Genomic DNA, 18,607 nt, shown 5'->3' on the forward strand with positions numbered 1-18,607 from the left:
ATGGATGGATGCAAAGAAGAGGGATCAGAGTAAAGGATAGATAGATAGATATAGATATTGGGGTGTATATGGGGATAGCTAGATAGATAGTGGGGTGTGTATGGGAATAGATAGATAGATAGATAGTGGGGTGTGTATGGGGATAGATAGATAGATAGTGGGGTGTGTATGGGGATAGATAGATAGATATAGATAGTGGGGTGTGTATGGGGATAGATAGATGTGCAGGGGGCCAGACAGATAAATGAGTACATGAGACTAGATAGATAAGATACAACAGAGAGAGATTTGAGAGATCCGGTCGAAGAGGTGGCTGCTGGGTAGCAAGCTGAGATCAGCTGGCTAGATTAGACCCCTGGTGAGTGCCTGACAGCTACTGACATTCCTGGCAGATTCTGGAGAAAGCCCCAAAGCAAAACAGAGCTGACCCCATTCCAAACCCTGCTCTGGGTCACCCGGAGGTCACGGGAGGGCACTGCAAACTGGAGCGACTTCGCTCTCTGGACTTTGTCGATTGAGTTTGACTACAAGGGCCCCCGCCCTGTCCTTTCACCAGCCCTCCTCCCATCTCACTGGCAGGAGCTGCAATGCAAAGAGCTGCTGCCCTTGGCCGGGAGACATCTCGCCGAGGGGGCCGTATTGGCTGTTTGTGGGTCAGAGCGGTGAGAGGCACCTGCGCGCCAGCCGTCCTGATTTAGGAGGGATGAGTCTCTGTGGTCAGGAATATTGGCCACCCCTCCAAGACCGTTCCTGGGCCCTGATCAAAGCTCACTGAGGTCAGCCGACTCTCTCCATTGACTTCAATGAGAGCGTGTCAAACTCACGGGGGTGAAGTTGTCTGACCTGTGCTATGCACGAGATCAGATTCAATGGCCTAATGGTCCCTTCTGGCCTGAAACTCTGTGAATCTGTTAGACTGGGCCCACCAGCTGGTGCACATCAATAGAATGAACAGCCATGTCCCTGTTTTCCTCCTGGAACGTCCCTGTATAAGGATGGCGAGCGCTGGCAGCTGGACTGGAAAAACCCTCTTCGATCACTGGGTCCATCCACTTCGGGAGGAAGAGCTCTAGAGAGCAGACTGTAACCAGACTGTAACAGGATTCAAAAAAGAACTAGATAAGTCCATGGAAGACAGGTCCATCAATGGCTATTAGCCAGGAGGGGCAGGGATGGTGTCCCCGGCCTCTGTTTGCCACAAGCCGGGACTGGGCGACAGGGGATGGATCATTTGATGATTCCCTGTTCTGCTCATTCCCTCTGGGGCACCTGGCATTGGCCACTGTTGGAAGAAAGATACTGGGCTAGATGGTCCATTAGTCTGACCCAGTGTGGCCGTTCTTATGTTTTTATGACTTCCTATTAATGGAGGGTCGGCTCGACTCCTCCAGCCTGCAAGCAACCTTCTGCTCAAACAGCAACAGTCCTGCTACCTCCGTGCTGCCCAGAGCATCCTGTCTTTATGGAATACAAACAGTGTGTATCTCTCCTTAGACCAATCGACTGGGAGCGCTTGGTAGCAGGGACCATGGCCTTCTGTTTGTGCTGTAAAGTGCAGAGCACACTAAGACAGATAGCTAGATACACCGATCCATCTTTAACATTTCTACTGAGTAGCATCTAATAGCTCAGTCTGGATAATACTTAGACCTGCCGTGAGTGCAGGGGACTGGACTAGATGATGTCTCGAGGTCCCTTCCAGTCTCTCTCTCTCTCTCTCTCACACACACACACACACACACAGAGCCAGGCCTGTAGAGAGAAATTTGGGGCCCCACGACATCCAGTTTGCTGGTCCCACCCGCTCCCATTTCACTTTATTTACCCAGACGCTACAGATTTTTTGGCGGGGCTCTAAGCTCAGGGCCCCAGTACGATTGTCCCCCCTTGCTCCCCCTCCTTTTGTCAGCCCTGCACACAGCCCCTGCCCCAAAGATCTTGCAGGCTAATAAATCATAAACTCCAGCATCAATAACTCTTCATGTTCTGGAAATCCCCCTGCTGTGGGGGTAGGCTCTGGTGTGGATCTGTAGCCAGGAATCAAGCCCTTTCATGCATCCCAGAAGCACCAGACCTTGGTGTTCTCCTCCCGCGCACGTAACCCAGCGCTGGCTTCTAACATGAAAAAGATGGTTCACAGGAAACCCCATGGGAAGATGAAAGGCTCTCGATTTCTGTGAACTGGTGACAGATCTGCAGCCAGGAGGCCCAGCCGCTCCTTGGAACCCTCTGAGATGTGTCAGCAATGGGAAAGGACAGGCAGCGGACGACTGTCCCCATCCAAAGCCGGGCGAGGCTGAGGCTGGCCCAGGGGTCATTCTGTTCCTGAATGGAGTGGAAATTCAGGATTAACCCTTTCACTGTGCTGTTCCCGAGGACAGGAATTTGTCTACCATATCTTGCTAGGGGCTATTCTAGAAGTATGTCCCACTAGGCTGGGATTCTGTGCTCCTGGGTTCTCTTCCCAGCTCTGCCAGTGGCCGATCATGGGCAAGTCACTCCCCCTCACCCCTTGTCTATTTGGACTCTTTGGGGCAGCAAAAGTCTCCCACTAGCACAACCCGGTCCCAGCCTTGGCTGGAGCCTTTAGGCCCTACTATCAAATAAATCACAACATCAAGTGCCAGTAGGAAATATCGGCCTGCTTCGACTCTTACGCCACGTTAATCCCATGGGAGTTTCCCCTGCTTTACATGGCTCTCGGATCACAATCTGGCATGCTGTCTCCTGGTTTCAGTTTCAGCCCCCAGTTTAGTTCTTGGCTGCGCGGGCAGCTGAAGCAAGGGAGCTGCTCTCGTTAAGTGTCCCGTACGTGATGGGGACTAGGCGCGGCCATGAGTCACGCGCCGCTGAAGGTGTGTGGGGATGTACAGTGGCTTTGGTGCGTGAAGGTATTGAAGTTGAATTTCAGATACTCAATTACACGGCCTGTAGAAGGGATTAGTCTGGCTCGGGAAAGGAGCCCTCGCCTTCTTTTCCTAATCCCTTGCGTTTCTAAAATGCCTTTCATCTCCAGGAGTGTACAAGAATCGCTTCCCCACTCGCTGAGATGCAGCCCCTCCTGGAGCGGAGCGCGGCGACTGCGTAACAGCTGCACAGGCAACACGCTGCCGTGGTTTCGGACGGGCAGCGCGGAAGGGTCCCAGCTCCAATGGAGCCCAGCTGGGGAATGCACAAAAGCAGAATCAAATACCCACGTCGGGATTTAATATCCCTGCTCTGGCAAAAAGTGCCGTGGGCTTGCCAATGACCGTAAGCAAATCAGGGGCTCGGTTGTAGGTCTCATGCAAAATAGGCACCCCAGAAACCTGGGCTAGATTGGTGCATTCAGTAGCAGGGAGAAGAGCGCCACCTGGAGATTCACCAGCATCCCGTCCAGCAGCTGGGAGTTCCACAGGCCTCTCCCATCCAAGCACTGATCCCTGCTCAGCCCACGAGGCCCCAAAGCAAGAGAGGGATCGGTATTCCTAATGGCATCCTTGCCCTCCCCTTATGGCTGTTTATACCTAGAGCTGCACCCTACGGAGACTCCAGAAAGTTTCCTATCCATGCAGGACTTGCTGCTCTGGGGAGGTGCAGGGCAGAGCATTGTGAGCCAGGTGTGGGATTTCTGCTTGTGGTGCTGAGAGACAGTCTCAGGGAGGAGGAGTGGCCCCTGCACTTGCCAAATCCTTTGTGGAGGAGCTTTGGGTTTAATCCCGGAAGCGCTGGCCTGGCCGGGAAAAGCTACAAGGAGCTCAGCGATCCCACAGGAAAGAGAATTGCACCTCGAGGGAGCAGCTGGGGGGGCTTCCGCTCCCTGGAAAGGGTGGTGTGGTGGAGTAGGGGAAGGTCTTCCTCTCACCAGAGGGGAATAGGGCTCCGGAACTAGCTCCAATCTGTGCTGCTGGATGAGTCCCTCTCTGCCAGATGCAGCATGGCACTTGGCACGGGCCAGGGCACTGGTGCGAGGAACCCCACAGACCCACGCTTGCCTTGGTCTAGCTTGCTCAGGTCCCAATAGCAGGGAAGACGTGGCAGCACGGGCTTGGAATGCCAGGACGTAGCCAGGGTTCTGGGTGGGTTTGTAGCACACGCCACTGCTATTTTCAGCCGTGCCACCTAGACCAAAGCCAGAATGCGGGGGGGGGGGCTTCCCATGCCACAATCCCACCTCCCATTGCAGCGTAGGCACGACCTGGCTGGAAGTTTGTCGTTGTTTTGATGAAAAGGGCCATTTTTGTCTCAATGAAACGTTTCGAGCCACTTGTGGATTTCAACAAAATTTCATTAAAAAACCCGCCACCCAGACACAGCGTTTCAATAGTGTCCCACCTGGACATTTTCATGATGGGAGGTCTCGGTTCTCTTTGGGAAATGAAATGCCTGGGTTGTTTATATCGAAATACATTTAAAATTGTTTAAAAAGGTTGGAAACAGAACAAAATGTTTCAGGTTGATCGGAATGAAACGTTTCCGTCAATCCAAAAGGAGATTTTTTTTTAGAATTTCATTGTGTGGGAAATTTGGAGGAGGGGATGATCCATTTTGGAACAGAAAAATATTTGAAATCATGGACTTTTCCACAAAATGGAAAATCCGGTTCCTGTCCGGCTCTAGTCATTATGCACTTTTTCAGGTGGGGAAACTGAGGCACACAGCAGAAAAGGGGCTTGCTCAAGGTCACACAAGGAATCTATGGCACAGTGGGAAGCAGAATCCAGGAGTCCTAACTCTCCCGGGGCCACCCTGCTCCAAGTAAAACTTCATGAACTGTGCCCATGCAACGCTACTGAAATGCAGCCACCTCTGGGGTGGAGAGATGGCTCGCAACCAGTGCTCAGAGCAAGGGATTCAGCTCCTCTAGTTCAGAGGCAGGAATGGCTGAGTCATCCTTGGCTACATTGGAACTGGGGGGATGATGGTTTGCAGACCCAGTGTCTTGTTTTCACTACCACTCCACAGGCACACGCCATCCTCCTTGCAGCCAGAGGGTCTGCACCAGGGATCAGTGGCTAGCAATCGGCATGAGGATTTTGAGCAGCGCTGGGGATACACCTGCTCCCAGCCTGGGAACTTTTCCAGGAGTCGCTGGGAAGAGATGGGCTCAGAGTTGCTCTCTCATCCCTAGCACTCAGAGCCTGCCGGGGCCACCCAGCTGGAGTAAATAACGTTAATGAGGGAGAATCAACGTGGGGGCATTTCCTCACCGAGACACCGAGCAGTGCCTTGAAATTACAGCTAATTACAGAGCCCATTTGCATAAATTACAAGGCGAGAGGCAAATTCCTTCAATCCCTCCCGTGTGCTGAGGCAGCAGGTTCCGCTCCAGCCGTTCGCTGCACCAGGCCAAGGTGCTCCAACGGCTTCTTCGGCTCATCTGGAGGATGGGATCAGAGGCAAAGCCAGATTTGTGGAGCTACCAGCAGAGACGAGACAGCTTGCCATCCGCATCCCCAACCCTCTCGGAGCCAGGACATCCATGTTCCCGCCACTCGCCATCCCTGGGCCTCTCGGAGCCAAGGGCCCTGACTTATGGCCAGCTCTGCTCCAGAAAGCCAGCTTAACCCTGAGTAAGGGGGATCCTCAGTAGCCGATCGCTACCCTTCACTACGGCCATCCCCAGCTTTAGGAGCAGCTGCTCATAAGTTAGAGCAGCCTCCAGGTTGCTCTAACACACACGGCCTGGCTGGGCCCAGGATAGGCCAGGGGTGTGTGGAGCATAAAGCATGAGAGTGACTCCCCCCCCCCCATCGCACTACACCCCCTGCCCCAGAGCAGAGCCTCTGAGACGTGACCTTTAATTTCCCTGCACTCTGGGGCTCGGCATGCATGGGGAGGGGGCTCGGTGCTGTGGGAGCCGCCACAGCCCACAACCAGCCGGGGGAAAGGGACCAGCTGAGAGTCACAACGGGCCTCCAAAGTGCTGCTGAGAGCGATTTCCCCACCAATGTGGGCCCAGCCAGCTGTGTCCCGGCCCTGCTGCAGCAACCGCCCCTTGCAGCAAAGGCCTGTGGTTCTGGGACTCCTCCAGGATCACCCTGCTACAGCGAGCGGGGATGGGACGTGGCTGGCCCTGCGCAAAGCAAAGGGACGGTCCTTTCCCGCCCTGCCTGTGGGGGGTGGGACTGGACTCCTTGTCATTTCCCTGGTGCATACACAACCTCAGTGCCTGATCGCTCCCCGCTTCTCCTTCCCAAGCCAGCTGGGAGGGTTGAGAAGGTGGCAAATGCCTCAGATTAAAGGAGCTGGGTCTTGGGGGCAGATCTGTGGGGAGGGAGCCTCTGTCCTCTCCCCCAGTCAGAACCCGGACCCAGATCAGAACAGCCCAGAACTATTTTTGATGGGGTGGGGGTGGGGTCTCTCAAGGCCCTGGGCTCCCTTATCTTCAGGCACTTCTCCCTATCAGTGGATCACACACTGGTTAGTGTCACCCCATTAGGGTGACCAGAGAGCAAGTGTGAAAAATCAGGACGGGGTGGGGGTAATAGGTGCCTATGTAAGGAAAAGCTCCAAAAATAGGGACTGTCCCTAAAAAAACGGGACATCTGGTCACCCCGCACCCCGCCCATGCCAGCTACTGCACCAACCATCTCCTCTTGTAAACGGCTCCAACAGCTGGACAACATCCCCCGCACCCACACCCACACCCACACATTCCCCTCCTTCCCCCTAAGCCCCAGCAGCAGCTGGAAACCCACCCCTCTCCTCCAGCTCTCCCTCTGCCTCTTCCCCTCCTAACCCCGAGAGACCCTCTCATCTGGTGGCAGGAAAATCCTGTGCTAGCACCTGGCTCCGGCTCCCTCCCAGCGGGTGGGTTTTGAAGTCTGGAGTTCAGAGCCCTGCCCGGTGGCTTGGAAGCTCCGACTCTTGTCTGCAGCACCTACCGGGTCTCCCATCCCTACCTCAAATCTCTTCCTCCTCCTCCTCCTCCTGGCTTTAAGCCTTTGCTTCCTTCTTGGGATCTATCCTGTGTTCTCAGCTTCCTTTCTGTGGAACAACTCTGCCAGATTCACCTGCACCCTGACCCACAGCCCCCCCCCCCCCCCCCCCCGTCCCCTCCCCGGCCCCCCCCCCCCCCCCCCCCTGCTGATGCTCCTCAAGTCCGACCTGCAGTTCCCCATTTACTCCAATCCTCCTGCCCAACAGCTCTGCAGATACACCTCATTTCTGAGTTGCCGCCCTGGCTCCCTTTCAATGGCCCCTGGACTCCCCCCATCCTACCAGCTCTGCCCAATGCACCTCAATCCCAACCTGCCCCCCCACATTATCCCACTCCCCACCTGCACAGCTCTCCTGAGTCATCTCACGCCTCCACCCGCCCCCTTCCACCCCCACCCAGCCAGCCACAAGACCCCCCCGAGTCAGCTCAGCTGCAGTTTGCTGATACATAGCAAGGGGCGCCCGGGAGTGAGGCCCTGGGAGCTGAGGGCAGGGGAGATGGAGAGAAGTCGCCAAACCCTAGGGGCTGGGTGGAGATCCAGGCCAGGCTGGGGACCCTGCTGTGCCACAGGGGAGGTGGCAAGTCGGGGCCCCGGCCGGCACAGGGTGGCGACCCCAGTGGGAAGTGGCCTGGGCAGGGCAGAACACCCAGCTTTGGCACCACAAGCACATGGCCTGGCCTGGGCTAGTGATTCCTGCTGACCCAGAGGGAGACGGACGCTCCCCACACCTCCCTGGGTTGCTCCGTGATTCTAGGCAGTGGTGTGATGGTACCTCTGCCCTGCAGCACCCCCTGCTGGCCAGGCTTGGCTCTGCACCAGCCCTGCCTCTATTTCCCCCTTCAAGGGGTGCCTTAAATAAACTCCACACAGCCTTTATTTTTGCCCAAAGAGGCCCTACCTCCCAGGGCCCAGTTTACTGGTATAAAACACCGCTGAGTCCTGGGCACTTTTTGACTCACGCGCCCACCCCCCAAATCTGGTCTCTGCAGCTCTTCACCGCCACCGAAGGCCACTCTCTGCCCTCCGTGGCTGGAGTCTTTTCCACTCCTGTGCTCTCGCTGGCCCAAACGCTTTCCTCCTGGTCAAAGGTCTGCAGGAAACCTCGATAATTCCCGCTCACAGCAGCGCCCCCAGGACCCTTTCCCCAGTTCCCTTGTAAGCCTGTCCCTCCCCTCTCCGGTCCCAGCAAACACCCTCTGCAACGGGCAACAGGTGCACTGGCCCCTGCTCCCTCCGAACAGGGCCAGTCACCCTGTGAGAAGGGGGCTGTAACAGGACTCCCCCCACCTCCAGCAGGGACTGAGCCAGCCACAGCTCCCTGGGGATCTGAAAGGGAGCCGGTGGCAGCAGCTCCTGCATAAGGCTCGTGGTTACCTGCCCGAGTCCAGCTGAGAATGCCAGGCTAGAGGGCCCAGCCAGGCCCAGGCCCAGCACAGCGCCGGGTCCCAGAGTAAAGGGAGGGGGACTGGACTGTGGATTCCGGCCCACCTGGAGTGGGGCATTGTGCCCGCCTGGGGGCTGTGTGGGCCAGAGCAGGACTCCGGGCGAGACCCTGGCTTCGGGATACCAGGTACCGGACGGTCAATCAGCCTAGGAGAGCTCGGGGGATACTGGAAGCGTCTCCATACGGTGCCTCTGTTCCTGCCCCGCCAGCACCAGGAATGGATCCCTCACCTTGGGCAGTGCAGGGCCCGGACAGGGGCTGCTCTGCCCAGGGGGAGGCGCTGTGCTGGGGTGGAGTCCTGGTTTTTTCAAGTGCAGGCGCGCAGCCACTGCAAAGGGGACGGGCACAGGACCTGCAGTAGATGCTGGCAGGGAAGAGGTTAAGCACAGTGCCCATATGCTGCCCTTGCTGGATTTAGCATACGGCAGCGGGGGCCCAGGCTGTGGGGCTTTCCCCTGGGAAGGAGGGTGGCAGGGGGTTATTTCAGCACCCGCCTGGTCCCACCCCTGTTCCTGCTTTCCCAGCCCTCGCCATGCAATACCCGAGACCCACCCTGCTCCTAGGGCCAGGTGCCCTTAGACGCGCCCTGGCGCTGCCTTCCCTGCCTGTGGGCTGGGCTGGAGTCACAGCCATAGCTGGTACCCAACCGATCGGACTGGTCTGGGGAGGTGTGGCGGGCAGGGTGGGATCTGCAAGGGGAGAGCCGACCTGCGTCAGGTGGAAGGGGGTCTGGGTAAGGTGGATGGGGAGCAGGGGAGGTGACGGAGGGAAGGAAGGGGCAGTGGGGGGTGATGGAGGGAGGATGGGTGCAGTGGGGGATGATGGAAGGTGGATAGGGTGCAGGGGGGTGATAGAAGGAAGATGTGGGTGCAGTGGGGGGTGACGGAAGGTGGATGGGGTGCAGTGGGACTGATGGAAGGAGGATGGGGTGCAGGGGGGTGACAGAAGGTGGATGGGGTACAGGGGGTGATGGAAGGAAGATGGGGTACAGGAGGGTGCTGGGGGGGAACAGGCAGTGAGGGGGATGGGGAGAACTCTGAGGGGAGCGGGGTGGGTTGTCAGTGTGAAGGGGGTTGGCACCGTGAGGGGGAATGGGAGGCAAGGGGAGAAATAGGATCTGCTGGGGGGTCGGGAGGTGCCTCTGTACATTTAGTGACCCCTCTTTTACTGGTCAGCAGGGGCTCCCACGGCACCGGCGGCGCCTCACCCCAAGGTGGCCAGGCAGCTGAGTTGTTGCTCCGGGGGCCTGTCTTGCCCAGGCATTGGGGACAGCGCTCCCAGGCCGGGATGACGCGGGGGCTGCCTGATTCCCTGAGGGGCTGATCCTTGCTCCCCAGATGCAGTCCACGGGGCTACGCTGATTGACACCAGCGGAGGATCTGGCCCCATCTCTAGTTCAGTCCTTTCCCCTCACTCCCGTCCCTGGCCTGGATCAGGAACAGCTCAGCGGCCCGGAGCCCATTGCGGCCTTTGGAAGGAGTTCAGTGGTTGGGAGTGAAACTCCCATCCACAGAGAGCGGCACCTCCCCTCCCCTCCCTCCTGGCTCCATCCATCCAGCCGGCTCCCTGAGGAGCTGCTCCCAACCAGTAATTAGAGGTTGGGGGGCAGAGGAGATGGAGGGAGAAGAGAGGCCCCGCCCCTCCCCAGCGGGCAGAGCACTTCAAAGGGACTCCTAGCGCTTGTGAAACTGACGGGCAATTTCCTTTTCTGTCATAAAACAAATTGTTGTTTGTCAGGAGAGCTGGGTTGGCCGCTCAGCACTCGGGGGCCATGTGCATGCACGTCGCACAGGCCTGGAGCACTGTGCAGGGCCGTGGGGCAGGGGGTGGCCAGGGGGCGTGTGTGTGCAGGAGATGCGGAGATCAGCAGCGATGCTGAGGCTGGCTGGAGGGGCAAGAGAACCATCAGTCGCAAAGCTGCCCCCTTCCCGGGGATGGTCACGCGTGGCGGTGAACTCCTGAGGTCAAAAAGACAAAAGGCCTGATTCTGGGCTCACCAACTCCTGGGTCAGCCCACTCAGTGGCACGAACTGAGGGCAGGACCAGGGCCAGCAACGGTGGCTCCGATTCTCCCACCTGTGCAGGGTGGCTGCAGACAGGGTGCACAGCCGCAGGGGACCAGCCCTCATTGCTCTGGAAGTTATATCTAATTCCCCCTCTCCCGCCACCCTAGGAGATCAGGTGTCGGGTCACGAACATCTGGCACCTTTATCCCTTTTGCTGGGATTTTCATTCCCCGTCATCCACTAGCTGAGACGGGCTGACGCATGTGCCTGGGCAACAAACCGCAATCCATGGGCCACTTGCCAGCTGGCAGCTTTCCAGATTTGAGCTGTGGGATTGGCCAGCTGGGGCTGTCACATGCTATCATTTCCGCCGCCTAATGGGCTGGTCCAACCTCAATGAGAGCTAAACAAGACTTTGATCTCTCCAGCAAATTCTGGATGTCAGACCACAGGGCTACAAACTGGGACTCCGAAGTCCTGACAGGAACAACAGCAGCAGAAAGTCAGGAGGGCCAGGAAGGCGGCTGGAACTGTCAGTGGGGTATCCGAGGGGGAGCCGTGTTCGTCTGTGCCCACCAAAACAACGAGGAGTCCGGTGGCACCTTAAAGACTAACCAATTTATTTGGGCATAAGCTTTCGTGAGTAAAAAAACCCACTTCATCAGATGCATGGAGTGAAAATTACAGATGCTACAATTCATTTGCAAATGTAACACCATCACTTTGGGCTTGCATAGGGCCTGGGAGTGGCTGGCTCACTACAAAAGCAATTTTCCCTCTCTTGGTATTGACACCTCCTCATCCATTATTGGGAGTGGACCACATCCACCCTGATTGAACTGGCCCTGGCACACTGGTTCTCCACTTGCGAAGTAACTCCCTTCTCTCCATGTGTCAGTATATAATGCCTGCATCTGTAACTTTCACATCTGCAGCTGCAGAAGTGGATTTTTTACCCACGAAAGCTTATGCCCAAATAAATCTGTTAGTCTTTACGGTGCCACCAGACTCCTCGTTGTAGAAGTCGGGGAGGGAGACCGGGAAACCCAGTCACGGGGGGATTCAGCTTTGGGCCTGGCACCTTAGACCACTCAGCCTTCGAGACGACTGGTAAACACTTAGCCACGCTCGCTCAGGGCTGAAACCATCCTGCAGGCTGACACATCATCGCCACGCAGGACCGGTCTCCTCGGCATTGGAGCACATGAGCGATTAGGCTTGACTCAGTGGGGCTGATGTGGGCCAATGGGGCTGGGACAAAAGGGGCAGGTCGTCAGGAAGGGCTGGACCTGTGGCACAGCGGAATGGGGATTCTGTGTTGCGCTCTCCTGGGGGAGCGGTGCAGAATCCGACCTCTCATCTACATTGAGGGTTAACTCATGGGGAACATGGTCATAGGGTTTGTCTGCGCTGCAATCCCAGGGACTGCGTAGACACAGCTGAGCTAGCTTTAAGCTCGTTTGCTGGGTACCGGAGCAGCGAGGCCGCGGCATCATGGAACTTCCCAGCGCAGACTGGTTTGGCGGTGAAATTTGCACCGGGACACAGCAGCGAGCTCTCCCCATGAGACTTGACCAGTCCATTCTAAGGCCAGAAGGGACCATTCTGATAATCTAGCCTGACCTGTATGTCACAGACCAGAGAAACTCACCCAGTGCCTCCTGCATCAAGTCCCGAACTGCTGGCTGAGTTCGAGTAGACCTTGTGGAAAGAGATCCAGTCTTGATTTAAAGACGTCAAGCGGTGGAGAATCCACCACATCCGTAGGTACGTTGTTCCACTGTTAATTACCCTCACTGCTAAAATCTGCGCCTTATTTCTAGCCTGCATAGATTGCAGCAGTAGATTGCCTCAGAGGGTAACATTTTAGAGACGCCCTCCATGCCCTGGGTGGTTTTATTTTCTAAACAAAGGCAGGATCTCTAGACTATCTTCTAGTCAGGTTCTCACCAGTTCATGTTGTGCCTCAAGGTAGCATTCATCACCAGGAGTCTGAACGGCCTGGGGGGTTTGACCTTTCAAATGAACAGCCTCCCTGTGCATTTTCTAAGGAGACCTGACAGCCCTGAATCATTTAAACCCAACTCTGAATTAGACCCGGGAAATCTCCCTCCCTCTCTGCAGCCGACGAGCGTGTTGTCCGGCAGGAAGGGGAAGTCTCGCCTTTGCCAAATTGAGAACCCATTGGAAAATCACCAAGAAAAATCATCTCAATTTCATGGGCCACGTGGCAAGACAGGGTCTCTCTGACTTCAGCTGAGGATCTGCCCGGAGCATCTCTTTGCAAAGTACAAGCTGCCATTCGGTTGGAAATTCTGTACGACTGAGCATTACAGTCACGCCAAAGGGCCTCAAATGAGATCAGGGCCCCCCTGTGCTAGGCACTGTACGTAAACAGCGACAGCCAGTCCCCGCCCCGGAGAACTTACAAGCTAATAGACAGGACAGGCAAAGGGTAGGAGGAAAAACGGAGGCAGAAAGAGGTGAAGTGACTCGTTCAAGGTCATCCAGCAGGTGCAGGGGCAGAGTCAGGAACAGACCTGAAATCTCCTGACTCGCAGTCACTGTCCTACCCATTAGACCATGCCATTGTATAGGGATAAACATTTCCCAGGAACAGCGGGAGTGAAACTAAGCATGAAAACAATGTCTTAGACACACCAGGAAAGTTTTGCAAAAACCAGGACTTTTTTTCCCCCCAAGGTGCTGGGTGGTTTACATCCCTTCGGATATCACTAGATTTCCCCCGTTCGCCTGTCAATGGGCACAATTTTTCCATCGCCCTGAACCTTGTGCCGTTATTTACATCTGGGCAAAGTCGGGTGTAAAGCACCAGCATTCGGGTTGGGTGGTGTTTTGCACTGGGGTAAATGCTGACTTGCCATCAGGTCCCCAGCTGGTATAAACCAGCGGAGCACCCTCGACGTCAATGGAACGGCACCCATTGACACAGGCGGAGGATCGGGCCCAGCCCAGGAGTTGTAAAGAAATAGAGACTCAAGTCCAGGGCATTTCCCATAAACTTCCTATCAAAAACGAATGACAAACAAACTGCAGCCATTCAACCCCGGTGCTGTCCCCGTATGGGTCTTTGAAGTGCAAGGAGAACAACTGAAACAGCCCTCCTGGAAACCCAACTACCCCAGGACGATGGAAAGCAGAACTGATTAGAACCGCTGTGAAATTGACCAGTCTACAGTACTTTCCCTGTCCCGCATGGAGCAAAGCCAGCTGTCTGAAGACCCCCAGCGACTGCTCCATGCACCACAGCTCAGGGAAACTGGCTCTAAGCTCCTCAAGCAGAAAGGCCTAGATCCACAAAGGTATTTAGGCTCCTATCTTCCACTGAAATCAATATGAATTAGGCGCCTAAATCCCTTTAAGGCTCTGCACCAAGGGCATTAGAGAAAGGCAAAAATTGTCATTCAAGCCAAATGCAGGAACAGGTTTGTTTAACAGGCACGATCAAAGGGAGTTGAATTTGTGAACCATCCAAGCGGCGTGATGTCCACCCCCCCCCCCCCCCCAGGCACGGATGACACCACCGGAGCTGGATTACCCACATGTAAATTACACCTTTCCTGGGTTATGTGCCCTGCAATGAGATATACAAACCACTTTCTAATTCTTCGAAGAAATCATTAACGACGGTTAATGATTTAGGCCCAAACGAGCAGATCAGATTTCGTCTTAAGAAGGTGCCGTAATTGCTCCAGTTGAGAGCTGGTTTGGATTCACTTCTCTCTTCTTTTCGGACTGGGAGCCTTTATCCCTGACACCAGGCACTCGCGCCTCCTATAAATGGGATTCAGCTGTCTCAGAGAGCTGGTGAGCAGGACCTCACCCTGCAGGGGAATTCGCGGGAGGAAGGAGGGGTATTGCAGTGACCAGTCAAGAGTGCCCAGCCCCAGTGAGCTAGGCAGGTCCCATTTGGCCAGCAGAGTTTTGTGAGTCATATATTCATTGTGGAGCGAAATTGACCTAATTAGAATGGGTTAGAGCAGGGGGAAGGACAGTCCCATTGCATCCGTCTCCTGTATCCAACATAGACCCACTAGCACATATGCTGTGCATCAGAGGCACTGTGCCCCACACCCAGACCCACTGCAGCATCCGCACCCACTGATCCACCACGCTACATCAGACACACTGCACCCCCCACCCAGACCCACACGGCACACCACGCATCTGGCGCTAGCGCTGGGTACCTACAATCGGTACAGAGGCACGCTGATGACACGCACATGTGGATGCACACACAGCAGAGGTGGAGGGTATGTCCATGCTACAGTGGCGCTGCCGTAGCACTGTGGTGTAGACACTTGCTACAGCAACGGAGGTGGTTTTTTTTCCCCCCATCTCTGTGGTAAATCCATCCCCTCGAGAAGTGGTGAAATTCTGCCATCAAGCCAGCGGCATCTACCCGGCGGCTTAGGCCAGTTTCACTACATCTCCCAGGAGGGCGAATTTTTCACACCTCTGAGCAACATACCTGGATCGACCTAAGTGTTTGGTGCAGAGCAGGCCGGATTTATGTGTCAGAAGGGCCCTTTGCAAAGAATGAGCCTGAGATAGCAGCATTCCCCCTCCCACGCCAGGCCCCTTTTCCAGCAGGGGCTTCCCCAGCCGCGGCAGGCATTGCAGAGCAACGGGATTGGCCTTGCAGCGCATGCAGAATCAAAGATGCACCCCCACCAGCTCAAGCAACTGGGCCCCGGGTGCGGCGAGGGTAATAAATCAGAGAGGTGACCCTCTCCGCTCCTCAGCTGGTGTCACCCACCCACAGCCCTGTGCGGCGGAGAGAGAGAGAGAGACGCAACAGTCGCATCCCCCGGGTCTCCTGACTGCAAGCGCTCCCCTGGGCAAACCTGTCAGACCAGCTCCGCTTTCCTGCCCAGCCGCTGAGCACACAGTCCACCTAAGGGCTGCAGCCCTCGGCTCCCTGCTGGCTGCTCGGCGCTGCGCTCCGCTCACAGCTGGGTGGTGAGAAGCTGCCTTAGGTAGGTCAAGCAGGTGGGCCCTCCGCCAGCTAATGCCCCAGCTCCTATGGGGCTGCCAGGCAGGGCTGGCCTTACCATGAGGCGAACTGAGAGGCCAGACTGTGGGGAGAGGGGGGGCGCCACTAGGACCCAGAGAGTAGAAAATTGTGTCTGCTGCTGGTGCCTATGTATTGTCTCTGCTCTAGATGCACAGAGATGGTGGAGGGCGGTGCTGGAGGAAGGAGGGCACAAGAGACATAACAGGCAGGCAGGAGAAAAGGTGAGAGGGAAGAACAGAAAGCAGCAGGGAGAGAGAGGAGGAGGAGTCTCTTGGGTACCTCTCTGGCACCGCCAGGAGCCTGGACTGATTCACACCAGCTTCTCAGGGAGCTTCCTGTGTCCTGTTGCTTCCCTGAACCCACTTGAGGAGAACAGGCAGTCAACTGAAGTAGTAGGAGCCAGTTAGGCCCTTAAGACGCTGATATCTCCCCTCACTCAGGCCCTGCTACCAGCCTGCTTATTTGTCCCCTTCAATTGAGTGTTGAGAGCCACTCTAGCTGGCACCGAACAGCAGTCCTGAGTGAAAGAAGAAAACGCCCCTCTGGGGCAGCATTCAGAAAAAGCAAGCAAGCAAAGGAAGCGTTTCTATCTAAGCAGGAAGGAGCTCTCCTGAGATACATAGACACAAATGTTCACGGTGAGCCTTCCGGCCCCAGTGAGGATGTGAGTGGTGAGGAGATGCCTGATCTTCCAGTTAGTCAGAGTGCAGGTGACCTGGCAGCTAATGCAGCATCCATATCTCCATCTCAAATGGGTGTAACCAGGCACATTCCTGAAGAAAAGTGTAGATCAGAGAGGCGTGTGGTGGAGGCGCAAGAAACAGCTGCTGCTGAGTTTAGTTCTTTAAGTCTAGATGATCCAGGACTGTGGACCCACTTGAGCAGTAGCCTGAGGGACTTCCTTTACTGCAAGGGCCACAGCAAGTGAAAAACTTCATGTTCCCCAAAGACAATGAAAATAGAAGTTTCCATCCAACACATTACTGGTGTGAAATCCCCAATGGTGACAAAGTGGAGAGGCCATGGCTTATGTCCTCAAAAACCCAGAATGCTGCAGACTGTTTTTGTTGCAAACTCTTCCAGTCTAATGTTCCAGCCACATTGGGTTCTACAGGAACAAAGAACTGGAAAAATCTGGCTAGAAATCTGGCATGCCATGAGAAGGCACCAAATCACCAGAGAGCATTCCATAGGTGGAAAGAGCTTGAGATGAGACTAAGGTTAAAGGCCACCGTAGATGATCAACATCATGAGAAGATTGCATCAGAGTCTCTTTACTGGCAAAATGTTCTGAAAAGGCTCATTGCCATTGTGAGAATGCTTGCTACCCAAAACCTAGCACTGCGTGGCACTTCAGATCAGCTGTATGTGCCAAACAATAGAAACGTCCTTAAAATTGTGGAGCTGATGGCTGAGTTTGATGCTGTACTCCAGGAGCATCTAGGAAGAGTCACCACCCCAGAAATGTACACGCACCTCTACCTTGGAAAAACAATTCAAAACGAGATCATACAGTTACTGGCAACAAAAGTCAAACCGAAGATTGTGGCAGATCTGAAGTCAGCAAGATATGACTCTGTTATTCTGGACTGCACACCTGACATCAGCCATACGGAACAAATGACTTTAATGGTGCATTTTGTAACAACAACAGAAGCTAGTGAAAATGTCCCTGCAGTGGTGACTGTCAGAGAGCATTTTCTAGAATTTATTGACATTGATGATACTACAGGAGCTGGTATGACAAACGTGCTTCTTAAAAAGCTGGAAGATACGGGAATTGCGATAGCTGACATGAGAGGTCAGGGCTACAATAATGGTGCCAACCTGAGAGGAAAGAACAGAGGAGTGCAGACACAGATCTGAGAATTAAACCCTCGAGCTTTTTTTGTCCCATGCAGGTCTCATTCATTGAACTTGGAGGTCAGAGATGCAGCATCAGCTTCTAATGAGGCTGCTGAATATTTTAATGTAATTCAAAGCATCTGTGTATTCTTCTCTGCATCAACTCATCAATGACAAATTTTGAAGCAACATCTGGCAACATCCTCTCTGACACTGAAACCACTGAGTGCCACACGATGGGAAAGTCGAGTGGAGGCGATAAAGCCCATCAAACACCAAATTGGGAAGATAGATGATGCCATAGTTGCCATTATGGAGGATAATACTATGACAGGAACTGTTCATGGAGAACAGCGGCAGAGGGAAATGGAATCACCAGAAACATACATAACTTCAAATTTCTGTGTGGCTTAGTGTTGTGGCTTGACATACTGTTTGAAATAAATGTTGTAAGCAAGAGACTCCAAGGTGTTGACCTTGATATATCTGGAGCAATGGAACAACTGGACAAAGCAAACTCATGCCTACAGTCATACCGGTCAGATGCGGGATTTCAAAACGTTCTGAAGAGTCCACAGAAGTTGGCAGAGGAACTTCACACTACAGCTATTTTCCCACCCATTCAAGAATACAAGAGTCACCGAAGAAGACGACATTTTGATTACGAGGCACAGGATAATCCCATAAGAGACCCCAAACAACAATTCAAAGTTGAATTCTTTAACCAGGTGCTAGATTGTGCAATACAGTCAGTTGAAGAACGTTTCATGCATCTCAAGGAACACAGCAGTATATTTGGGATGTTGTATGATATTCCAAAACTCCTCACTATACCCGAAGAAGACCTACACCAGCAATGCAGGGCACTAGAGTCAGTGTTGACACATGATGACATGCGCGATATTGATGCGAGTGATTTAGGTGATGAACTGAAAGCCCTTTCAAGATACATTTCAGCAGGATCAACTCCAAAGGCTGTTCTGGAATATATGTGCACAAATAAGATGACCACCCTCTTTCCAAATGCTTTTGTTGCTCTGCGCATACTTCTAACACTTCCTGTAACAGTTGCCAGTGGAGAACGCAGCTTCTCCAAGCTGAAGTTAATAAAAACACATCTATGCTCCACAATGACACAGGAGAGCCTGGTCGGCCTTGCAACCATCTCAATAGAGCATGAGCTGGCCCAGACTGTGGACCTTCAGGAAGCGGTTCAAATCTTTGCAACCAAGAAGGCACGGAAAGCACTTTAATTATTCAAACAGATAAAAATGCCAGTGTTTACTATGCAGACAAGAAAAGTTACATTTGCTGGCCAGGCTTTTGAAAGTTAAGTGTTACTTAAAATTTT

The sequence above is a fragment of the Terrapene carolina genome, unplaced genomic scaffold, assembly GCF_002925995.2.
Source record: "Terrapene carolina triunguis isolate 2854851 unplaced genomic scaffold, T_m_triunguis-2.0 Scaffold193, whole genome shotgun sequence".
NCBI lineage: Eukaryota > Metazoa > Chordata > Testudines > Emydidae > Terrapene > Terrapene triunguis.